Source organism: Balaenoptera physalus (assembly GCF_965194825.1).
Source record: "Balaenoptera physalus genome assembly, chromosome: 8".
Classification (NCBI taxonomy): Eukaryota; Metazoa; Chordata; class Mammalia; order Artiodactyla; family Balaenopteridae; genus Balaenoptera; species Balaenoptera physalus.
The window spans coordinates 102,309,639-102,321,826 of NC_138887.1; the positions used below are offsets into that span (position 1 = coordinate 102,309,639).

At 50.7% G+C, this 12,188-nt stretch overlaps 1 protein-coding gene across 1 annotated transcript in view; it reads right to left on the reverse strand.

The window, feature by feature from the left end:
• Positions 1–3,020: 3,020 nt before the first annotated feature.
• The window catches only part of LOC309666056 (uncharacterized protein), a 196,187-nt gene continuing 187,019 nt past the window's right edge, over positions 3,021–12,188 (reverse strand). The window contains exon 9 of the mRNA XM_082473180.1: positions 3,021–8,198. The gene's annotated coding sequence lies outside the window, so the exon portion shown is untranslated. The remainder of the gene's footprint in view (positions 8,199–12,188) is intronic.

Below are 12,188 nucleotides of genomic sequence, written 5' to 3' on the forward strand. Positions count from 1 at the left end.
CACTGGAAGTCTGTGCCTTCTACAGTTGCTCTAATCTAAGTATGGTGCTGAGGCTTGTACTGAGCCCATCACCAAAGGGGAGAGCGAGAGCCAGTGAGCACGCTTCACTAACGGGATTCCTGCTGCTTTCTCGGGGTGGGGGTGGGGGTCAGGGTTCAACCTACACTCTCCACTGAGAGCCCCGTCCCAGAGCCCCTAAAGGTGGTCTTCTAGGTGCTCAGCGGTCACCCTTTTGAACTTTTAAGGTGTTAGAAGCCGACCTTTGTCAATCCCTGCTTAGAATCAACCTACCAATGAGCATCTTTTCCTTATCTCTGCCTTTCCTCATGAGCATTAGCTTATCTGAGTTAGTACTTATGCGCTGCCTTTTTAACCTCAAGTGCTATTAAGCAACCTCCCATTTAATGGCCCATTTAACTGGGAACAGAGAGAGACGAGCAGTATAAACTTTGAGATCTGAAAGACTAGGATTCAGATTTTCCCTCTGTCACTTGTTACACAGCTTGGGCACACTGTTTAACCCTTTTGAGCTTTAGTTTCTTTATTTATAAAGTGAAAATAATAATGTTAATTCTCAGAGTTGTGAAAATATAACTAACTCAAATGAGACACACGGTAGGTACACAGACCTTCAATAAATGTCAACTAACCCCGTCACCCCCAAGTTTCCCCGTGAGGGGATGGCTCATCTAACATTCTGGATAACAGTTCCTAAGGCATTATAATCAATATGTTAAAGGTGTGAAAGACTGAAATAATATTGGCCATCAGTACACAGAACCTGTGGGTCTGGGGGCTTCTCTGGCGGGAAAGGGTAGCACATAAGCCAAGGGATGTTGCAGCAAGGAGTCGAGAGTCCAAGAAAAGACAAGACAGATACAATCTGAAACTGGGATGAGGATATTCTAACCATGTCCCGCCATCTATTCACGCATCACGGATTCACCGAGATGACAACGTAGCAGGAGCTGAATGAGGCTCGGAAGACACGAGAGCAAGCAAGGCAGGTGAGTCCAGTGTAAGTAAACAAATAAACAGATGATGATAGGATGTAACAAGGGCTCCAAAGGAAAACAGCCTGTATGGGGGCCAACTTAGGGCCACGTCCGAGGGAGGGGCTGGGACAGTCATGGCTTTCATTGAGGGATTAACAACAGCAGTGCTACAGAGCCACGAGTCACTTCTCAGTACTACTGATAAAGACAGATGCTTCAAAATCAATCAGCAGGCACTCACTGATTGCCTCCTAAGAGCCCGGCACTGGGCTAGACACTAGAAAACCAGGTAAGGAGATGACGTGGATGCACTTGCACACGACCTTACAATCGAACTGTGGAGTGACATCTAACACACAGAACAGGTAAGCTGCTGCAGGGTGCACGCAGAGGAGAGCACAGCAGTCATTTAGGGCTGGGTGAGCGTGGGGCTGGCTAGAGGGGGCGGGGAGGGTGGGGTTCGAAGCGGAAAGGGGCCTGAGCTGGGCTCCACAGGCGTGACGTGGGCAGGTGGAAGAACGGGAGGGTTTCCGGGAGGGGATGCTAGCATTGTTAAACGTAGCAGGGGGGTGAAATCAGTGAGAATGGGGGAATGCCACTGCATTTGGGGCCTTTGGGAAATTAGACTGCCAGGGATTTGAGGCCACACAGGACTGCAGTCGGGGTGTGTGTGTGTGTGAGCGTGAGCTCACGTATTTATTCCCCACACGCGCACACTCACACAGTGAAAGTTAACTGAGATCTAGGGTGGCAGGAGATGAGAAAACACACGAAATTTATGAAGAACAGAAGAAACAGATGTTTGTTGGATTTTACGTGGGAAGCGCTATGCTGGAGACACAAAGTGAACAAGACAGGGCGCCAGTCCTCACGGCCTCAGCAGGCTAGCAGGGGTCCAGACAAGCAGGCAGTTTTTCTGACAGTGGGTTAGGTTCTAGGACAGGGGAAACTCTAGGGGCTATGGGGCCCACAGGTGAGGCACCAGATTTTGGGGTCAGGATAATAAGCTTTCCCAGGGCCTCCTAACTTCCTCCACGTCTGCAGAGGAGTGGGCAAGAATATACTAGGGTGGTCGGTTCCTTTGGGTTCCCCAGAGAGACTGGGAGCCCCTTTCTCAGGATGCCTTGATGAACAGGGTATACGGTACCCGTCTGTGGGGAATGCGGGCATCTGGGGCGCTGGGTTACATCAGCTGGAGATGCAGCGCCTGCGCAGCTCAGATGCTGCCCTCTGCAGGTGCGCAAGACACTCGGGGAGGGGCAGCTCCACACCCTCCGCCCCAGTCCCTTCGTCTCACGAGGGTCTCACGAGGCCCGAGGCGCCTTCGAGTCCCATGAGAATACAAAAAACCTTAAGGAGAACCCCGTGCAGCTTTCTATTCCGTTTCTCCAGCTTACCGTGTAATTTTCTGCTAGGAAAATTTTACCCACGGCTTAAATTTGAAACATTTGCTAGATTATAATTTTTTAAGCCCATACAAATAAAGCCAGTACTTAAAAAATCCGAGGCAGACGTAGTTAAACCACCGCCCAGGCCTTCCCTGGGGCCACCTCTGTGTGCAGCACGTGGAGGGACGGCCCAGCGCCCTGGAGCGCGATGCCCGGGAAAGCTGGCAGGGACACGGCCAAACGCTTCTTCCCACCTCTCTTTAAAATACATTGTCTACCTTAAGAATGAAGACAATATAGGTGATGGGGAGGAAAACGTTGTTATTCATCCCGTAAAATCATGCTCAGAAGCAAAACACAAGCTGACTGCCCTCCGCGCTGTCTCCCAGGGCTGGGAGGACGGAAGGCGGCACTTACTGTTGTTGGCACTACGGGATGGCTCCTCCCACGAAAACATCTTGTCGGATGTGCTTCGCTGATACTTCTGACATGTTTAGTTAACGCAATCATCGCGCGGTTAACACAACAAAGCAATCCGTAACAGCTGCCTCCGCGCCACCTGGAAGGACCCTGCAGCACTTGCCCCCCACCACCACCCCGCGCCCCCCACCCCACGAGGCCTTGGGTGGGAAACTTCCTTTGACTGGGTTTTCCTCCTCAGATGAGTAACTGTATCCCTCTCTTGGTTCAGGGTGTTGTCCTTATACAAAGACAGGCGACATCGTCCTCCTAGGGGATCGGGGAAGCCGCTGGCAGAGAGCTAGGGACCTGGCATGTCCTTCTCTGCAGCTCTTGTGGACACGGAAGTGGGGCAGGGGGGTGTCGAAGGACATGGTGGCGCGTGGGCCCAGCAGGGGTCACTGGTTCACGCCGGGGCTCACGGGGAACCGAGTCCTTTCCCGTGGGCTTCTCGAGGCCTGGCCTGCAGTCCTTGGCCAAGCAGGGAGGGTGAGTCGCTGCTCCTCCAGCGGCGGCTCCCCTGCCCCATCTCCACCGCCCTTCTATTCCCAGGAGACACGTGCAAGCTTCTAGAGCATCTTCTGAACATCACATTCACTCAGTGCCCCGCGGAGCACAGTGTGCTCTCAGAACACTGCTCAATTCTGTCTCCTGTGGGAAGGAGTCGACGTTTGTTTATTAAGAACCAGCGTGAAAAAAGAACCAGCGTGAAATAAGTTAATTCTCATCCAAAAAAAGAAGGAGAAAGGGGTCTATCAAGTCTCCCATTTCGGCACATAGATAGAAATTCTATCCTTCTTATTTCTGGAAGCCCAGGAGCTAATAAATTCACCAGGCTGACAAAGGAGGTCGGGCGGAAGCTGTCTACACAAGTAAGTAACTGATTTGTTTCATTCCGTACAAATGAGGTTCTCCTTTCTGACCTAAGCCATTTTCTAAGCATCATCCAAGGGCAGCAGCCTCTCCCGCCAGGCTGGGACACGAGCTGTGTGGACAGAGGAGGGCGGCCCGGCTCCCACCGGCCTCTCCTTCCCGCGCCGTGACCTCCGGCCGACCACGGCCCCTGGTTCAGTCTCCTCATCTCTGAAACAAGCAGCTGTCTGTGACAGTTTCCCTTGTGCTCTAAGATGATTCTAAGATGTGACATGAAGTGTGAGGCTGGTCTCCACTCTGGCCGGCACCTAAGGGGCTTCAGTCGTAAGCCCATGAGTGGAAAGTGGCCCTGCCAAGAAAGAGACATTCTGAATCACTCAAAACCATGAAGAATGTTGGCTCTGACTTCAGAAGGGCAGGAAAAACAAATCCATGCCCAGACGGGCACTTGCTGACTGGCTGTCTCTGCCTTTTTAACTCCTCAGGGCCTGAGTGCTTCTCAAGAGCCTTCTGACGCTCTGATGCTTCAACGCCGTCAGGCTGGTACCCTTTGCCGGCTTCCTTACAGGCGGCCATGCCAAGTCCGGGGCGAATGCTCATTAATCTTTCTGTATGGTCACTGGGATCGGCTTTTTTGCAACTTCCACCCCCAAAGCAGATTAGTTCTCCCTCCCAACACAGGTCAAAAAATAAAGAATAAAGCTGCCCTCTTTTTAAAATCCTCTCTCCAAACTGCACGCTCAAATCCAGTGAGTCTAGAGATTCTTTAGATTGGAATGGATTCTAGAACCAACTGACCTCTGACTTCCAAATGCATTTCAATTTGGCCTTTATTGATCTGAGATCATAAAGGTTGTAGGAATCAGGATATGGCTCTGGTTGCTAGGAGAAGCTGCATTAATTCTTCCTGCCTTCGAGAAACTAGGAACACTGTGGACCGTCCATAGTTTTGTGTGGCTCACGGAAAGTAAACAAGATAATAACCGAGAAAACCCAACTTCCTGGTCACAGCTCACAGCATCTTTGGCAACTAAGTAGCGAGTTCCCTGGCCCTGCTGAAAACTGCCCCAGGGTGGTCAGAGCATGTGCATACACCCAGTGCTCAAGACAATTTGCCCAAGAAAATGACTGGGTTTTTGCCTTCAGGGACACTTCAGCTGTAGAGAATAGCTGGGCACACGATGTGTGAAGTTTAAAAAATGAAGCTTTTTTTTTTAAGTTAAAGAACTGCATACTCAAAAAGCAAGAGACGTGATGCTGTTTTCTCCGATTCTGAAAGCTCACAGTGGCCACAGCACAGTTAACCACACAGAGCATTCGCATTCAGGCAACTGTCTGATTGTCACCAGACTTGTTACGGCCTTATAGGAACTGAGCAAGCCGGGAGTATTTCCTAAGAGCTATTCAGTTGTGAAAATGTAGAGGGCCTTCTGTTTTGTCTTTTGGAAAATCTAATCAGCTAAAATGATGACTTGGTAGTCAGACTTGCACTTCTTTTGCTACTTGAAAAAGGCTTATTTTGCCAGGCAAGGAGAGAGATTATGGTTAACTTGTTTTTTTAGACTGAGGTCATCTCTATTCATTGGTGTAGTAAACAAGCCAGACTTAAATAAAACAAAACAAAAAAACACCAAAAACAAAAACAAACAAAAAAACAACCCTCCTTTCAAGAACAACACTACATTTTTATCTTCTCTGGGATGAACTAAAAGCACCATAATTTTTTAAAAACAATAGCCATCAGAGTATCTATGAATGATAAAGAAAACTTAAAAAAACCTTAAACCTCATTTGCTCATTTCCGAGAATATCGACAGCTTAAGATATCTCTTCATATCATTTTATTCCTTAAGCTCTCTTAATTTACAAGGTCTAACAGAATCTTAAACCATCGTTTTAAAATCCTCTTCATTCCATTCTTAAAGATATCCGTAAATGGATAATTTTGGTACGTTCAAATGAAACCACCACAGCCCATAAGTATAATTGTGAGAAAAACTCTTTGTACTTTGCCAAAGATACCAGCTAGAAACTACCATTAGGACAGTTTCCTTTTTGGTCTTCAATTGCCTTTATTTCGCTTTCCTATCAGCTCGGTGACACTCTAGATGCATAAAGCTTTCTCCGCAGCTCTGGCGGTGCCCTGAGAGCCTTGCAGAGCCGGGTGAGGTGGAGAACTCCCGGTGTGCCAGGGCACCGTTCCCAGGGCGGTGACTCAGCTCTGGAGGCCACCTGCTGCAGGGGTGCTGCCACTTTCCGGGTCATTGCCAGTCACGAGGGTAGAAGGACAGGACAGAGCTGAATGGACCCAAAGAATCAACAGCTCAGAGCCAGGTCAAGGGCAGCGTCAGAAGGAAAACCTTTGTTTATAGAAAGTCCAGCCTTTCCAGGTGAGGCTCTGTGTAGTAGAGGGGCTTCACACCTGGGGGCTAAGCATCTTGGTCACCACCTGGGCCTCTGGCTGTGGTATAAAATGAAGGCAGGGCCACAGGGCAGCTCCCACTTTCAACACCACTTTGATCAAGTCACCATGGTTTTCAAAAGTAACAAAGGGCATCCGCTGCCAGCAAGATAGCCCATTGCTTTTGAGGTCTTTCCTCCGCCTAAGTCCAAACTTTCTCCAGGGCATCCTCTCGACTTCCTTTAGGTAAACCCTCTGCTCCAACTGAAATCGGCTGCCTCCACCGCCCCACTCTGCGGGGCTCCCTCCCTCTGGTCTGTTTTTCTGTTTTGAGAAGCCGGGTGGGTTGCCAGCAGCCACAGACACTGAGCTACTCCACCTGGGATCCTTCTCATTCTTTGCCAGTTTCAGGTGTACAAAACCGCTAAGGTTCAGTTCAATATTCCCTTCTCGCTCTACGGAGCCTCCCTGGACCACTCGGGCATGTCACCCTCTCCTGCACTCACAGCACTTAACATCTTAACCGTGCAAAGCCAACCGATGTTTACTCAGTCCTTCCAATGTGTTAAGTCCTTTCAGTCAACGACAAACACTTAAGGGACGTGTGCTCCACGTCAGACAGCATGTCAGGTGCTCCGAGTATGAAGGGAAAAGACACCGTCCCTGCAGCAGGAGTTTACATCCCTCGCAGGACAGAAGCACGCGAGCATCGCCACCTAGCACGTGGAAGGAGCTCTGCCTGCAGACTCGGCAGGCTTTACGGAGGAACTCTAGGCTGAATTTTGAAGGAAAAGGAGGGTTTTAACGGAGGTACAAGGTTGGACAAGGAAGGAAGGCGGGTGCTACAGAAATAAGATGGCGAGTTCTCTTCGGTATCTCTGCAGCTTTGGGTTGAAGGGCTGCGGGGCACACGGGGCTGGGAGGTGGGCCGGGGCCTGGGCGTGAGGGGCTTTGCACTGGCCGAGTACCTACATTGTATGAGGTGGATCAACAGGGTGTGAGAGAGGCAGACGGCAGGGCTGGCTGGGGTCAGGAGTGCTGAAGGGCTGAGGCACTTGAACATACATTATCTTGCTCAGTCACCACCACATTCTTGAGCTCTTTGTTTGGCAATTAATCACACACTGCCTTGTGACACGTTCACATCTGCTATCTCGTTCCCTAACGTGGCCTGCATGCTCTGTCTTCTCCCCAGCTAGACGGTCAGCTCCTTGCAGGCACAGAACAATGCCTTCTCTCTGCTGGCCCACAGTGGCCAGCGCAGTGCCTCATACCCACAGACGGTCAGAAACACACGCCTTTTTTTTTTCTTCCCTGTTCTTTTTTTTTAAATTGAAGTACATTTGATTTAACACAGGTCTTAATTGACACTTCAGGATGTGCTCTTGCCGCCTGTCAAATAAGTAATTAAGTCCATCAGCAAATAATTCTTGAGACCTAGACTCTGGATGGTACTTTGGGCACATATCAAAAAGGTGTGCAATATAGGTGGGTGGGTCCTGCCATGGAGTCTGGACTCTTCCACAGAAGCATTCTGAGTGAGCAGCAGGAGGGCGGGCTGGAAGGAGAGGTTAGCTGGCCTGCTCCGCGAGATGATGGACTTCTCTTCACCCGCACTGACTGGCTGTGCCTTTACTCTCGGGCCTGGAGCTTAGCTTAGTTCTTTCCCGAGCTCCATCACGCCCAAGAGGAATTAGTCAGTGATCTGGGTCTTCGCCTGCTTTTATCCTGCCTCCCTTTATTCCCTCTATAGTGGTGAGCAACAGTGATATGCCAGACACTGTGACACAGAGAAAAAAAGTCTCCCCTCTCAGGTAGCTTATGTCTTGTGGGAGGGGAAGAAAAGCACTTGGTTATAACGCAGTGTGCTCACGTTTTCTCCCTCCCCTCCTCCCTCTTACTACATCACATTATCTAATGTAATCCAGAGGGCTCCCTGGAGGAGGTGATACCTGAGACGACTCCTAAGAATGCACAGGTGTCAGCAGATGAACGGATGAGGAAAAGAGAGGAACACAGGTAAAGACGTGGTCCGGGGCAGAGAAGCGGGCTTCAGGGATCTTCTGAGAGAGGCACTGGAACCTGGAAAAGGAGGAGCCATTAAAGGGCTCTGAGTAAGAGAAAGACAATCAGATTTACATTTTAAAAAGATCAGTTGGGAGGCCAGTGGAAGAGCTTACTGGAAAGTAGTGACCTTGGAGTCCAAAGAGGGCAAAGTACGGATTAGAAAGATAACAAAGCAGAATGGTTAAGCCCTGGATATGGAGTGACACGTGTAGAGAGAGAGTGACTGAGAAAAGTCTTTTCAAAAGACCTTTAAAATGACTATTTCAGAGAGCCTCCATCAACAGGTTACACACGCACTGCTGATGCTGGCCCCAAGGGGGCAGCCTCACACAGCCATTCCATGGCCAGACCCTTCAGGATGCGGGGAGAGAATTTCCAGGTTTTTGTGCAGAAAACTGGGAGCACTTGGTTTTAACCACCAGAAGGGGCTGGCCTTTTCTAGGCCTTTTGGACTAACAATTTTGAGTGATGAAGAATATCTACCATTCTCAGCTTAGTTCCTTGTAAAGTCGATTTAAGACACTGTTATCTATTCAGGGTGGTTCTCTCCTTACCCAGAGATCTGACAAAACTTCAGGTTTGTGACTTACAAGGCAATCAGCACAACTTCACCTGCCCTCGACCTGGCTTTCTCTTCCCGGATAGCTCACCTCTTCAGCTCCCCCCTTGGATTCATAGATGCCCCTCGCCAATCCCCAAGGGAGTCCCGGACTCTCCTGCCCAGGCAGCCTTTAAAGATGTAATTCCCGGTGGAGGTTGGGTGGAACCACCCAAACTTAAGAGAACAGGGTTCTCCACCACATAGGGCAGAGCCACCAAGTAAATTCTGGAAAGGAGACACAAGCTCTCTGAACTTGCCCCATAAACATAACTTTTCTCCCACTGAGAACCTCTGTAGAAAGCATGGAGTATCAGGTGATTTGGGGGGTGGAGAGGTGTGGGCAGCATGAAAACTGGTGGTCTTGTCTCTCACTGGGATATCTGAAGGGTAGCCAGCCAAGCCCTCAGAGAAGTGTGTTGGGTGTTTGAAAACGTAGACTGAGAAGGAAAAGTTTTTTCAGTTTTCACCAAGGAGAACCAGCTAGTAAAGAGCTTGGCCCCATGACCCAGTCTGACAATGATCCTTGAAACTGCAGGAAACTGGCACATGCTGCCGGGACCTCAACAGGCCCAGGGGCACTGTCCCCAGATCAGCGACACTGCCCACCTGAGACCCCATGTCCCCCTGCGCAGTTATCTGCGGGGGCTGCTGGGGCCTGTGCTCTGCGTGGGGCTGAGCCTTTCCTGGGGAGGCGAGGGCTGCTGTGTAAGCAGCTGGGGAGGAAGGCAGGCACAGAGAGGGCACCAAGACCCCAACACAGGGCCCCTCGGGCTTCCTGGGTTGTCACTTGCTCTGCCTGGCTCTCGTGACCACGTAGGTCTATTTGCCTGAAGAGGTAGGAGAAAGTAACAGAGACTCCATCACTGGAACCAGCGTTTGTGATCCTTCCCAAGAAAGGCAAACCACCTTGCAGGCACTCCACACACTTTAACCCATTCAGGCCTCACAGCAGCCTGTGAGGTGGGTACTACTCCCATTTGACAGACTAGGAAACTGAGGCACCAAGACATTAAGTAACGTTAATGTGCCCAGAGTCACACAGCCAGCAAGTGGCAGAAGCGGGTTGCAGACCCAGGTAGCCTGACTTCAGGGCCTGTAGGTTATATCCTGTCTCATCTTATCAAGAGGGAGAGGGAGAGGGAGAGGCCCGGGAACCTCCCAGGGTCACTGGTGCTCACGGGCTGGCGTAGATATTGGGGAGGGGGCGGGGATTGGATGGAAGAGACAGGGATCCGGCCTCCTAATCCCACCCAGTGCTTCCTCCATACAGTACGTGGTGCTTTCTGTGCTCTTACTGGCACCACTTGCTCAGAGGGCCAGAGAGACGGACCGGCCCTCAATCAAAACAACGACCAGCCAAGCAGAAGTTTACCAAAGAGGCAAAAACCCTTGTATGGAAATTGACCTACACTTTTCTTACTGTAGGCAGAAGCTCTTCAGCTTGCAAAAGTGATTCTAGAGACAGCTGGTACATTCCAGACAGGATCCCTTCCTTTTATCACTTTTTGCAAGTTGTACTTGATTTATAACCTCACTGAAGCGTTCAATTGATTTACCATTGCTAGTGGTTTAAATCGGTTCACCCCAAATTTCAAGAACCTACTTGTAGAGGTCATGTCAGCATCAGAACTTCCACGTGTGCCTGAATCACCTCAGTGTAGGAAAAGAGAAAAAGAGTGAACTATGTCCCCAGGCCCCGATTTCCAGAGAAAACCACACCTCTCAGAGGGAAGGCACTGGTCCCTGGGTGGGACACAGAGCCCTCTGAGAGGCCCTCTAAGCAATGTCACAGACTCGAGCTGAAGCGTGTGGGTTTCAAAGCTGCTTCATCAAATCGGCAGCCCACCAGGCCTCATGAATATTTGAAAGCATAATATAGAAGTGAAGTGAACCAGAGCAAGTGCGCCTGGCACTGAACCTCCCGCTGGGAAGTACTGCGGTAGGGGAGGAACCCGTGTCTCAGAGCAGCCCTGACAGACTAAAAATACCTTCTGCTTCTACTCTCATCCGTCTGGTCCCTGTCCCAGACGCAAGCTCAGCACAGCCTGGTCCACAGAATCTATTACATCACCGTCTACCTGCACTTCGTAACTGGATAAAGAAGGCGGAATAGTCTCCTTTTTTTCTTTCTCACGGACTCGAGTACAAATTTACAGACTAGGATATAATGACATTCTATTCAAACACACAGGCGCCAAGGGTACCTGCTTCAGCCTGGCATCTCAGGAAAACTTTGGAAGTAGAGTCCTTTAAAGGAAATCACTTACCTTAACTGCAGACTGGCAATAACGACTCACCCCAGAGATCCAGCTAAATGCGGGCACAGGAATTCTTAATGACAGTCAAGCCAATAAAATCTTATATAAACGGAAACTTCTGCGTAAAATGCCTTGTGGACAAGCTGCTCTGACCTCCTCCTGCATCCTCAAAGCTCTTCTGCTCTGTTGCATAACCCATAACCTTGAGAACAATCAGCCCTTCCTGCCAGCAGCTTCTCCGCGTCCACCTGCCCCTACAGGTAGTAAAAGACAAAAAGGATCAGGACCAGTGGCTCACACAACACGTCCCAGCGCTCTCTTCCTCCTGGCCTCACCCCACCCCCCAGCTTCGAAGTTCATTTCTTCTAAAATGGGGGCGAGGTGATTCAAAGGGCGAGGGTGCGCAGAGAAAGAGGAGGGAGGGACGCGTGGCCAGAAGCCTGCCCCGACCTCACGGGCAGCGCAGGGGAGCACTCCCTTCCCACACGGGACTCGGGAGGGGGGGACTCGCCGAGCAGGAGGCCGCCAGGCTGCTCGCTGGGGAGGCCCAGACGGGAGGAGGTTTAACGTCAGAAAAGGGCCTCTCCCGCCCCGCCCACGGAAACAGCTCCACCGCTCGGCGGACCACCAGAACCTTGGGGGCCAAGAACGCAGGTTTCACTTTGCAGCCTTGACCGAGATTTTTGTTTAAATCCTGCCGCCTGGCTGTGTTCCCGCTCACAAGACTGGCACATGTGACCCACGGTACGGCGGGCAGATCATCGGGTTAAACCCAGTTCCGTTTAAAGTCACTGTATAGTCCTGTGGGCATATTCTCACACTTTGGGGCACCTGATATGACTACTGGTTTCACTAAAATCTGCTTTTGCTGTATATCCTTGTTTATTCCCCTCAACAAGTGACAGTATCAGGAGAGGAAGGTGGCAAGGGGGACAAGGGCTCTCCTAAGAGCCTGGGTGCCTGGGCCGCGGACACTTCCGGGGGTCATTGAGCATGTCCCTGAGACCTCTGGGATGGACACTTTCCAGAGCAGGGAGGGACCAAGCTGAAGGCCTCTGAGGGGCTGCACCTGCTTGCCCCTCTCTCACCTGGGCCACACCTGCCTTCTTCCTGATCTTCAAAGGCCAGACTCGTTTCCCACTCCAG